The sequence below is a fragment of the Lepus europaeus genome, chromosome 4 (genome assembly GCF_033115175.1).
Source record: "Lepus europaeus isolate LE1 chromosome 4, mLepTim1.pri, whole genome shotgun sequence".
NCBI classification, from domain to species: domain Eukaryota; kingdom Metazoa; phylum Chordata; class Mammalia; order Lagomorpha; family Leporidae; genus Lepus; species Lepus europaeus.
In genome coordinates this window covers 44,832,938-44,845,228 of record NC_084830.1, presented here as the reverse complement: position 1 = coordinate 44,845,228, position 12,291 = coordinate 44,832,938, and the positions used below count along the sequence as shown (strand labels likewise).

Sequence of the window (12,291 nt, the reverse complement as noted above, 5' to 3'; positions counted from 1 at the left end):
TGGTTCACTCCCCAAGTGATGGCAATGGCCAGGGGCCTGGAACTGAGTCTGGGTCTCCCATGTGGGTGGCAGGGGCCCAGGCACTTGGGCCATCTTCCATTGCTTTCCCAGATGCATTTGCAGGGAGCTGGATCCAAAGTGCCGCAGCTGGGACTCGAACACAGCATTCATATGGGACACTGGTGGCGCAGGCAGCAGCTTAACCTGCTGTACCACAATGCCTGCCCTGTAGGCAAGTTATTTATGCTTTGGTTTCCTCAACTCTAATAGGACTGGAAATCCAGCCTATATCACAGCACTGTCTTGAAGATGAAATGAGATTATTTATAGAAACCATAGGAAGGGACTGGTGCTGTGGCGTAGCAGGTAAAGTCAGCGCGTGCAGTGCTGGCATCCCATATGGGCACCGGTTTTAGTCTCAGCTGCTCCACTTCCTATCCAGCTCTCTGCTATGGCCTGGGAAAGCAATAGAAGATGGCCCAGTGCTTGGGCTCCTGCACCAATGTGGGAGACCCAGAAGAACTCCTGGTTTCAGATTGGCCCAGCTCTGGCCGTTGCAGCCATCTGAGAAGTGAACCAACAGGTGGAAGACCTCTCTTTCCCTCTCTCTCTCTGCCTCTGCTTCTCTGTAACTCTACCTTTCAAATAAATAAATAAATATTTTTTTAAAAAAGAAAATATATTCTAACTATATATAAACTATCTTTAAGAAAAAGAAAGACACCATAGGAAATGGCTTGGTGCTGAGTGTGGCTTTGTATGGGGTGACACTGGCTCCAGAGACTTCAGATTGGTGTTATTGGGCATATACTTCATGGTTGGGCTGTTTATACTTCAAGACTTCCACTGAAGTCAGTGCAGAATGCAGGCCACACTCACACAGCTTAGCTCCTGCAGTGTGGAGTGAGAAGACCGAGGGCCCCCAGTGTGATGCTGATACAACCCTGGCAGGAGTTAGGAGAAGGAGAGCAGCTGGACGAGAGCAGGTGGAGATGCCGCCTCGCTGGGAGGAGGCCTGCAGGAGCTCCCATGTCCTTTACACTCCCTCCTGCCTTCCCTGGCTGGGATCACCTGACTTCCAGCAAACTCCCAGCTACAGTCCCCAGAGCTGCACCATCTTCCCCACATGGTGGCTCAGCTTGTCTCCCATCTCCAAATTCCTCAGGATGTGGGGAATTCCACCCAAGTTCCAGGATGGTGCAGCTAAAGAGGAGGTCTGGGACCTGGAATCACATGGTGGAAGCAGGTACTGCCGTGAAGGGGTCACGGGGGAGCTTGGGCCAAGAGACCAGAGGGATCCATCCAGCCATGAAGTCTCTCCAGCCATGGGGCCAGCAGCTCAGCTGTGCTTGCTCTTCCAGAGTCAAGACTCAGATGTGGGCTACCCGGATTTGTGGGCACAGCAGTTGTGGGCAGGAAATCGAATGAGGGGTCTTGGCAGGCAGAACTTCAGTTACACTTCCCCTAGGAAAGCCCCCTTCCCATTGCACTCGGGAGCAGGCAGGAGCCAGGCCGGGAAGAGGTTTGCGAGAGAAAGGAGATGCTGGGAGCACTTGGGGAGCTGGAGAAAAGAAGACAAAAGCCTGCTTGTAAGAGTGGAGACTTCCCGGAGTGCTCTAGGTTTGTGGCAGGTCCTGATGAACAGGGACAGGGTGGCTGTGGCTGCTCAGAGTCAAGGCAGCCATCCTGTTAGCAATTACTGAGGCATCCCATCAGCTTCCAGCCAAGTCAGCCTGGCTACTGCTACGGTATCGAAAGATTTACAAAAAAGAATTTTTCCACTTCTTATAAACTTGGAAAAAATAAAACAAAATACAAGATATGTAGTTCTGGGGCTGGCACTGAGGTGTAGCAGGTAAAACTGCCGCCTGTGTTGCCTCGTACCATATGGATGCTGGTGCAAGAGCTGGCTGCTTCACTTCCCATCCAGCTCCCTGCTAGTGCATCTGGGAAAGCACTAGAAGATGGCCCAAGTGCTTGGGCCCCTGAACCCACATGGAAGATCGGGAAGAAGCTCCTGGTTTCAGCTGGGCCCAATCCTAGCTATTGTGGACATCTGGGGAGTGAGCCAGTGGGTGGAAGACTCTCTCTCTCTCTCTCTCTCTCTTTCTCTCTCTCTCTCTCCTTCTGTCTCTGTACCTCTGCCTTTCAAATAAATGAAATAAATCGAAAAAAAGATATGTAGTTCCTTAATTTCCAATTTGTATTTTTTAAAAACTATTTATCTATTTATTTGAAAGAGTTAGAGAGAGAGAAAGAGAATCTTCTACCCACTGATTCACTTCCCAAATGGCTGCAACAGCCAGGAGCCAGGAACTTCTCTGCATCTCCCAAATGAATACAGGGTCCCAAGCAGTTGAGCTATCTTCCACTGCTTTCCCAGGTGCTTTAGAAGGGAGCTGAATCAGAAATGGAATAGCCAAGACTCAAACCAGCGCCCATATTTGATGCCGGCACTGCCCCACCAGTTTCTATTTTTAACCAAAAAAGTATTTGAAAGCTATTTGATTTATAAGTGTAAAATTATTGTCCAAAAAGGGTAATCTAGTCACTGTAATATACCAAACCTGGATAATTTATTGTGTGTGGTTTTTTTAAAGAATTTATTTATTTATTTGAAAGGCAGAGCTACAGAGAGGCAGAGAGAGAGAGGTCTTCCATGTGCTGGTTCACTCCCCAGATGGCTGCAACAGCTGGTACTGTGCCAGTCCAAAGCCAGGAGCCAGGAGCTTCTTCCAGGTCCCTCATGTAGGTGCAGGGGCCCAAGCACTTGGGCCATCTTCTTCTGCTTTCCCAGGCCATAGCAAAGAGCTGGATCGGAAGTGGAGTAGCCGGGGCTCAAACCAGCCATATGGGATGCTGCACTGCAGGCGGCGGCCTCACCTGCTATGCCACAGAGCTGGCCCCACTAATTTACTGTTAAGCCACAATGTACATAAGTTGAATTTTATGTTCCTAAACAGTTAATATAATTTAAAATATGTGAATAGTGTTCACAAAACACTTTTTATAACAAGTCCCATCCAAATCTATCTGCATATTCTCTTGAGTGGAGAAGTGTGGAAACACATAGGACCAATCAATTTATAAAATACTGGCAAGGCTTTTTTACTGTGGCAAAATATGCATGCTATAAAATTTACCCCTGCAGCCATTTTTTCAGTGTACAATTCTGTGGCATCAGGGACATTCATATTGTTGGGTAACATTACTACTATCCATCTCTAGAACTTTCCAGCATCCAAAATGAACCTCTGCACCCATTAAGCACTATCTCCCCCTTCCCTGACTCCTCTGTTCTTGGCGACCATGGTTTCACATCCTCTCTATTAATTTCAGTCTTCCAGGTACATCCTAGAAGTGGAATCATACTGTATTTTCCATTTTGTGACTGGCTTTTTCATTTAGCATGATATCTCCCGAGTTCAGCCATGCTGTAGCAACTGTTAGAATCTGCTTCCTTTTTAAAAGGCTGAACAATAGTCCATTGATTATATCTACCACATTTGGTTTCTGCGTGGATACACTGGTTACTCTTGCCTTTCCGCAGTTGTGAATAATGCTGCCATGAACTTGGGTATATAAGTATCTGTTTGAGTCCCTGCTTTCAATTCTTTGGGGAACATAATACAAGTAGAATTGCTGGATTGTAGCGTGGCAAGACTTTTTGAGGTTAATTTAAAACTCTTACTCTTTTTTGAAAAAAAAAAAAGTATTTATTTATTTATTTGAAAGGCAGAATTAGAGAGAGAGAGAGACAGAGACTGAAAGAGAGTGAGAGAGGTCTCCCATCTGCTGGTTCACTCCACACATGGCTGCAATGGCTGGAACTGGGCTGATTCAAAGCCAGGAGCCTGGAGCTTCTTCCGGATCTCCCACATGGGTGCAGGGGCCCAAGCACTTGGGACATCTTCCACTGCTTTCCTGGGTGCATTAGCAGGGGACTGGATTGGAAATTAGAGCATCTGGGACTTGAACTGGTACCCATATGGGATGCTGGTGCTGCAGGCAGCAGCTTTACCCACTAAGGCAGCCACAGTGCCAGCCCCAGAACCCTTACTCTTAGCCCAAGTGTGAGAAAGAACACTTTGAGCTGTGCATGGTCTTTTCACAAGAAAGGTAAGTATAGAACTTCAGTCCTGGCCGGCGCTGTGGCTCAACAGGCTAATCCTCCGCCTTGCGGCGCCGGCACACCGGGTTCTAGTCCCTGTTGGGGCGCCGGATTCTATCCCGGTTGCCCCTCTTCCAGGCCAGCTCTCTGCTATGGCCCGGGAAGGCAGTGGAGGATGGCCCAAGTGCTTGGGCCCTACAACCCATGGGAGACCAGAATAAGCACCTGGCTCCTGCCTTCGGATCAGCGTGATGCGCCGGCCGCAGTGGCCATTGGAGGGTGAACCAACGGCAAAAAGGAAGATCTTTCTCTGTCTCTCTCTCTCTCGCTATCCACTCTGCCTGTCAAAAAAATAAAATAAAAAATAAAATAAAATAAGAACTTCAGTCCTTTGGAGGGGATTTGTGTCTTTGGTATCAAGGAGACTAGATTTCAGGTCTGATGCTTGGTCATCTGATATGGAAATGATGGATAAAGGCTACTGGGGACACTATATTTTGCCTGTTGCCATTTATTGTTTACTGTCTTGAGGTCATTATAAGCATTGATTTTCAGAATCCATTGATAACTAGGTTGACATTTCCACTTTGTTTTTCAAGTGGGAGGTTTTTGCACAGAGTGAGGCACTGAATGAATATTATTTGGTCCTCATATTAAAAGGGAAACACAAGGCTGGATTGTTGCATAGTGGATTAAACTGTCTATAACACTGGAATACAATTTGGGTGCCAGTTCATGTCCAGGCTGCTCTAGTCCAGTTCCTTGTTAGTGTGCCTGGGAAAGCAGTGGAGGATAGCCCGAGTACTTGGGTTCCTGCACCCCCTTAGGAGACCAGGATGCAGCTCCTGGCTCCTGGCTTCAGCCTTGCCCAGCCCCAGCTGTTGTGGCCATTTGGGGAGTGAACCAGTGGATGGAAGGTCCCTCTCTGTCTCACCCTCTCTTTCTGTAACTCTTCCTTTCAAATACATAAATAAAAAATTTTTTTTAAAGAAAGGAAACACAGAGGGAAATAATTTTATACTAAATCAGCAACAGGAGAACTAGAAGATGCTGATTGTCAGACTTTCTGGTCAAGACATACTCATCTTGCTGAGCCCCACGGCTGCCCTACAGCCTGCAATATGGGGGGACTTTTACAAATATGCAGAAAACAGAATTAAAGGGTCAATTTATTTTGGTGAGAAAAAAATTTTAAATCCATGCATAATTTCTTCATATTACGCATTTTCCATGACCTTTTTGAAGATTTCCTGAAGGCACAGATTTCAAAACCTTTTGTATCAAAATAAATGTATCTCTTTTTTAAGATTTAGAGTGCTTACATTTTGAATTTATCTATGAATTCCATTTTCCATGAGCTTTTTGAAGTTCCCTCATATGTCACTTGCTTTTTGAGGGCTGTTGTGTATGAATCAAAGACTCTTGGCTGGAAGAGGCCTTGAAGTTCAACCTAGTTCTTGGCCAGCTGTTCATCCTACGATGTCCCCACAGTGCCATCATCCAGCCTGCCTCTCTGCCTGGTCTCTCACTGTACTGGATGGCAGTTCAGTCCCCTTCGTGCAGCTCTGACTCTTGGAAAGTGATTCCCTAGACCGAGCTGCTATCTCTCTCTTTGCATTTACAGCTCAACGGAACAAACTGAACTTCTTGCATTCTTTGTGGTCACTAAGAATGAGTCATATCAGACTCACTTTTTTCACTTCATAGATTAGCCAGGCGTGGAAAATGTGGTCGCAACTATCTAGACTTTAGTAGGCATCGGACCAATTTGCTAGAGAGAGCTCCTTGCCTTGCAGGCCCAATGGAGAAATGTGTGCTGAGTAAAAGAATGATTGAGTGGGTTTGTAATTGGCTCAGTGTCTGTACCCAGAGGATTCTGATCGCTGAGCTGAGGTCCTCCTAGGAGGATTTTAAGTATCCTCATGGGGGAAGCTTTAAGGCAGTGCCTGAGAGCTATCTTCCGTTCTTCATGACTCCGTGGAGTGTTTTTGTTTTCTTTCTTTCTTTCTTTTTTTTTTTTTTTTTTTTTTTTGCTGTACATTGTTTATGCATAGAGGCCCTCACAAAACATTCCATTAAGAGTAATATCAGTAAGCATTTGTTCATTAAACAAATGTTTGTGAAGCATCCATCTACTATGTGCCAGATATAATGGGAGACATGGAGTTTACAGCAGCAAATAAAACAAAAACTCTTCGTTCTTGAAGCTTACACTTCATTGAAACAGGGTAAGAGAAGACTACAGGTCTCAACAAGGAAGTCACGTGAGGTCAAAGACCTTAAGGAAGTGAGATCAAGAGATCTTTGAGGTAGAGGGAACAGTACTCAAGTGCAAAGGCCCTGAGACAGGAACAGTGAGCAATCTCAGGGAAGCCTCTATGTATAGGATGCAGTGAGAGACTGTGATGGAGGCACTGTGGTCCCCAGGAAATGCAACCCACCCTGTCCATAGTTATCCCTTTGGTTCCCCTCTCTCCAAATTTCAGTAATAGCTGTCAGCTTGTAGTTACTCCTCTATACTCACTTTGTTACCTGTATTTTCTTTTTGGAATATAGACATCTGAAACTATACTCAAATATATGCTTCTCAGTAATGTTCCCCATTATTTTCTTCCCCAAATCTCTGGGCACCCCTACCCTGCTCCTTCTTCGATATTATTTCTGCTATTTTCTGTGGCAACTGATTTCACAATTATAAATGTATATATTTATTTTTGATACTTTTTCTGATCACAAAAGACATATAGTTCCATTGTAGAGAACTGGTTCATTAGAAGTGTTTAAGATAATCTGTGAGTCCATCACCCAGAGATAACCATTGTATCAATTTTGCTACATTTTTCTCCAGACTTTTAAAAATGTATGCATATTGATATATTTGTATACAGTTGAAATCATACAGTATAACATTAAGTCATGAGGTTTTTTGGCATATCCTTTATATGTTAACAAAAACATTAATGTCTGAATAATGTTCTTCTACATGTATATGTCAAAATTTGAACAAAGAGTCAGAAATAGAGGAACAGACCCATACATACAAGAAGAAATGATTTTTCTTTCCTTTTTATAAAAGTGTATTTTAATATTTAAAATTGCTTTTAATGCATTTTAAAAAAAGATGTGTTTATTTATTTTGACAGTCAGGGTGACAAAGAAAGACAAAGAGAGAGCAATCTTCCATCTACTGATTCACTCTCCAAATGACCTCAATGGCCAGGGGTGGGCCATGCTACAGCCAGGAGCCTAGAACTCCATCCTGGTCTCCGATATGGATGACAGGGGCCCAAGCACTTGGGCCATCTTCCGCTGCTTTCCCAGGCACATCAGCAGGGAACTGGATCAGAAGCAGAGCCAAGATGATTTTTAATAAACATGCCAACACAATTCAATGAGGAAAGGTCAATATCTTAGTCAAATAATGCTGCAACAGTTGGATTTCCATGGGACAAACAATGGAAATTGACCCTTAACTCACACCATATTTAAAAATACACTTGAAATAGATTTTAAACTTAAATGTCAGAGTAAAAACTATGAACATTCTAGAAGAAAATATGGGTGCTCTTAATGATCCTGGGTTTGGCAAAGGTGTCCTAAGTAGGACATGAGAAAATACAAAGTTTAAAAATCAAAACTCAATAAATTGAACTTCATTAAAATTAAAATACTTGTTCTTCAAAAGATATCATTTACCCACTACACCAACACTGTGCTGTAGTGGGTAAAGCCTCTGCCTGCATTGCTGATATCCCATAAGAGCACCAGTCCGAGTCCTGACTGCTTCACTTCCAATCCAGCTCCCTGCTAATGCACCTGAGAAAAAAGCAGAAGATGGCCTAAGTGCTTGGACCCCTGCGCTCATGTGGGAAGACCTGGAAGAAGCTCCTGGCTCCTGGCTTTGGTCTGGCCCAGCCTTGACCATTTTGGCCATTTGAGGAGAAAACCAGCAGATGGAAGATCTGTCTCTCTCCCTTTCTCTCTGTAACTCTACCTTTCAAATTATTTTTTTTAAATCTTTTTTTTAAAAAAGATACCATTACTAAAATGAAAAAACAAACCACAGACTGGGAGACAATATTTATAAAGCATTATATCCAACAAAGGACTTGTACTTAGAATATATGTATAAAGAATCTTTTTTTAAGTCAATAAGAGAGAAATGGACAGAGAGAGAGAGGCTTCCGTCTGCTGCTTCAGGCTCCAAAGGCCTGCAACAGCCAGGACTAGGCTAGACTGAAGCCAGGAGGCTGGAACTCAGTCTTTAGCTCCCATGTGAGTGGCAGGGACCCAAGTACTTGAGACATCACCTGCTGTCGCCCAGAGTGTGCATTAGTGTAAAGCAGAGCTGGGACCCCAACTCGAGCACTCTCATATGGGATGGCTATTTCCTAAGTGGTACCTGAACTGCCGCAACAATGATCACCACTAAAAAGAGATAAACAACGCAATAAAAATGGACTAAAGATTTGCCAGAGAATATATGGAGATAGGAAATGGGCATAGGAAAATACATCTGACAACATTAGTCATTAGAAGAATGCAAAGTGAAACCATAATGACATAACGATTACACGTCCACCAGGATGGCTAAAATTACCAACTGATGAGGCTGTGGAACAAATGGAATTCTCATAAGCTTCAGTGAGACTGTTTAAGAAGTTAAGCATACATGTACACTGTTATTTAATGCTATAACTAGTACTCCAACAGTATTTTTCACTTTGTGTTGCTATGTGGGGGCAAACTGTTGAAATCTTTGCTTAATATATACTGAACTGATCTTCTGTATATAAAGAGAATTGAAAATGAATCTTGATGTGAATGGAAGGGGAGAGGGAGCAGGAAAGGGGAGGGTTGCGGGTGGGAGGGAAGTTATGGGGGGGAAGCCATTGTAATCCATAAGCTGTACTTTGGAAATTTATATTCATTAAATAAAAGTTAAAAAAAAAAAGAAGTTAAGCATACATTTACCTTATGACTCAACCATTTTACCTCTAGCTACTTAAGAGAGATGAAAACATATGACCGCTCAAAAATTTGTCCATAAATGTTCATAGCTGCCTTATTTACACTAGCCCCAGTCCAGAAACATCTCAAATGCCCAGCAGCAGGTGAGTAGGTAAACAAATTTTAGTATAATCATATAATGAAATACTATTCTGCATTAAAAAGCATCAGACAAGGGGGCTGGTTGTGGCCAGAGGGTTAAGCCACTGCTGGGGATGTGCCCATCTCATCTCAGAGTGCTACTCCAAGTCCTGGTTCTTCCACTTCCAGTCCAGCTTCCTGCTAATGCATTCTGGGAGACAGCAGATGTGACCAAAGTGTTTGGAACCCTGCAACCCCTGTAAGAAACCTGCATGGAGTTTCTGGCATCTGGCTTTAGTTTGGTCCAGCCCTGGCTGTTGTGGGCATTTGTTAAATGAGGCAGCAGATGGAAGATTTCTCTACCTGCCTCTCTCTATTGCTGTGCCTTTCCAGTAAAACAAATAAGCATGTTTAAAAAAGAAGATAGAAGTCAAAAGCCACATGTGGCTATTGGACACTTGAGATGCTGCTGGTGTAAATGAGGAACTGAATTCTTAATTTAATTTTAATCAATCTTAGTATTTTAAGTAGCCACATCAGGTAGCATGGTTCTAGATTGAAGGAAGCAGGGTGAATATAAAAACAAAATACAATCCCTGACCCTGGACAAGATCCTTCCTGGTTGGTGGAAAATGTTGTAAAGAACATTATTAGATCGACTGACAAGATTAGAGTATGGGTAATAGATTATTAAAAGTGTATCAATGGGGGCCAGCACTATGGTACCGTAGGTTAATCCTCCACCTGAAGTACCGGCATCCCATACGGATGCCAGTTGTAGTCCCGGCTGCCCCTCTTCCAGTCCAGCTCTCTGCTGTGGCCTGGGAAAGCAGTGGAGGATGGCCCAAGTACTTGGGACCCTGCACCTGCATGGGAGACCAGGAGGAAGCATCTGGCTCCTGGCTTTGGATTGGCACAGCTCCAGGTGTTGTAGCCATCTGGGGAGTGAACCAACGGAAGGAAGACCTTTCTCTCTGTCTCTCCTTCTCACTGTCTGTAACTCTGCCTTTCAAATAAATAAATAAAAATTTTAAAAAGGTATCAATGACATTTATGATGTCTATAACTATGCCGCCCTCCTTTTTTTTTTTGTTTGTTTGTTTTTTAAGAGACTATCCTTTTCCTTAAGAAGCTCACAGTGTATTTAAGGGACAAAAATCAGGACATAGATAATTTGCTCTCAAATAATTGAGAGATGACCGAATAATCAAGAAAATGCAGTAAAATGCTAACAATTAGGTGAATTGGGTAAAGAGCATGTAGGTGTCACTATGTTTGCAGTTTTTTCTAAGTTTGAGATAGTTTCCAAATGACAGTTCTTTTCAGTGCCTCTTTATGTGATTATGGTTAATGCAGTTATGTTTTTTTTTTTTTTTAAAGAGTCCTGGTTTTTAAAGCTACATTATGAAACATGGATAAGATGACATAATGTCTGGGGTTTGCATTAAAGTACCATGGGATGAGAATCTGGAGGTGGGGTACAGAAGAGAGAAGAGCAGCCATGGATTGATTCTCTTGAATCTTCACGTGAATTTGCTCTACTGCTCTGTCCACTTTTATGTGTTTAAGATTTCCATGACTGGTGGGCGCCGCGGCTCAATAGGCTAATCCTCTGCCTGCGGCGCTGGCACTCTGGGTTCTAGTCCCAGTTGGGGCGCCGGATTCTGTCCCAGTTGCCCCTCTTCCAGTCCAGCTCTCTGCTCTGGCCCGGGAGTGCAGTGGAGAATGGCCCAAGTCCTTGGGCACTGCACCCACATGGGAGACCGGGAGAGGCACCTGGCTCCTGCCTTCGGATCAGCGTGGTGCGCCAGCTGCAGCGCGCCGGCCACAGCGGCCGTTGGAGGGTGAACCAACGGTGAAGGAAGGCCTTTCTCTCTGTCTCTCTCTCTCTCACTGTCCACTCTGCCTGTAGACTGGACAAATTGGCATCTTCTCATTGTTTTTCCTTTCAAGAGTATTGTATGCTTTTCCCTTTCTTGGTATGTTTCCTTATGGAGCTCAAAACCTTTCATTTCTTCATTATGAAAATTATATACATAATACAAATATGTTCCTTAATACAAACTGGGCCTGGCACTGTGGCATACTGGGTAAAGCTGCACCTGTGGTGCCGACATCCCATTTGGGTGTTGGTTCATGTCCTGGCTGCTCCACTTCCAATCCAGCTCCCTGCTAATGTGCCTGGGAAAGCAGCAGAGAATGGCCCAAGTCCTTGGGCCCCTGCACCCATGTGGGAGACCCAGATGAAATTCCTGGCTCCTGGCTTTAGCCTGGCCCAACCCTGGCTGTTGCAGCCATCTGGGGAGTGAACTAGCAGATGGAAGATCTCTCTGTCTCTCTCTGTGTCTCTGTCTCCCTCTTTTAAAAACAAACAAACATAGGCTGGCGCCGTGGCTCACTAGGCTAATCCTCCGCCTTGCGGCGCCGGCACACCGGGTTCTAGTCCCGGTCAGGGCACCGGTCCTGTCCCGGATGCCCCTCTTCCAGGCCAGCTCTCTGCTGTGGCCAGGGAGTGCAGTGGAGGATGGCCCAAGTCCTTGGGCCCTGCACCCCATGGGAGACCAGGAGAAGCACCTGGCTCCTGCCATCGGATCAGTGCGGTGCGCTGGCCGCAGCGCACCAACCGCGGCGGCCATTGGAGGGTGAACCAATGGCAAAGGAAGACCTTTCTCTCTGTCTCTCTCTCTCACTGTCCACTCTGCCTGTCAAAAAAAAAAAAAAAAAAAAAAAAAAAAAAAAACACAAACACAAACACAAACCCTTATCAAAACAGACTTCTTAGCAGCCACTTAAATGTCAAATAATAATAATTTAACCAATGTGTCCAACTTCCACTATAGCAAAATAGTTCACTCAGACCCTCCATTAGGACAGTCTCTTTCCATACTGAAAGATACTTACAGAAGCAAAATTCCATAAGTTCCTTGAAACCCGCTTTTTTCCTGAATATCTTGGTTTAGTGTATCCTCAGAAATCTTATCTTTCTCTGATCGAAACCTTGAGATGAGAGCTCCGATTCTGTGTGCCTGCATTTAGGGAGGTGGCGGGGGTGGGCTTGGATCTGAGTGTTTATTTCTCCCAGAGTATGA

General features: G+C 44.4%; 1 protein-coding gene across 3 annotated transcripts in view; it reads left to right on the top strand.

Annotated features, from left to right (window-relative positions):
- The window catches only part of MATN2 (matrilin 2), a 155,433-nt gene that overhangs the window by 107,850 nt on the left and 35,292 nt on the right, over nucleotides 1–12,291 (top strand). The window lies entirely within an intron of this gene.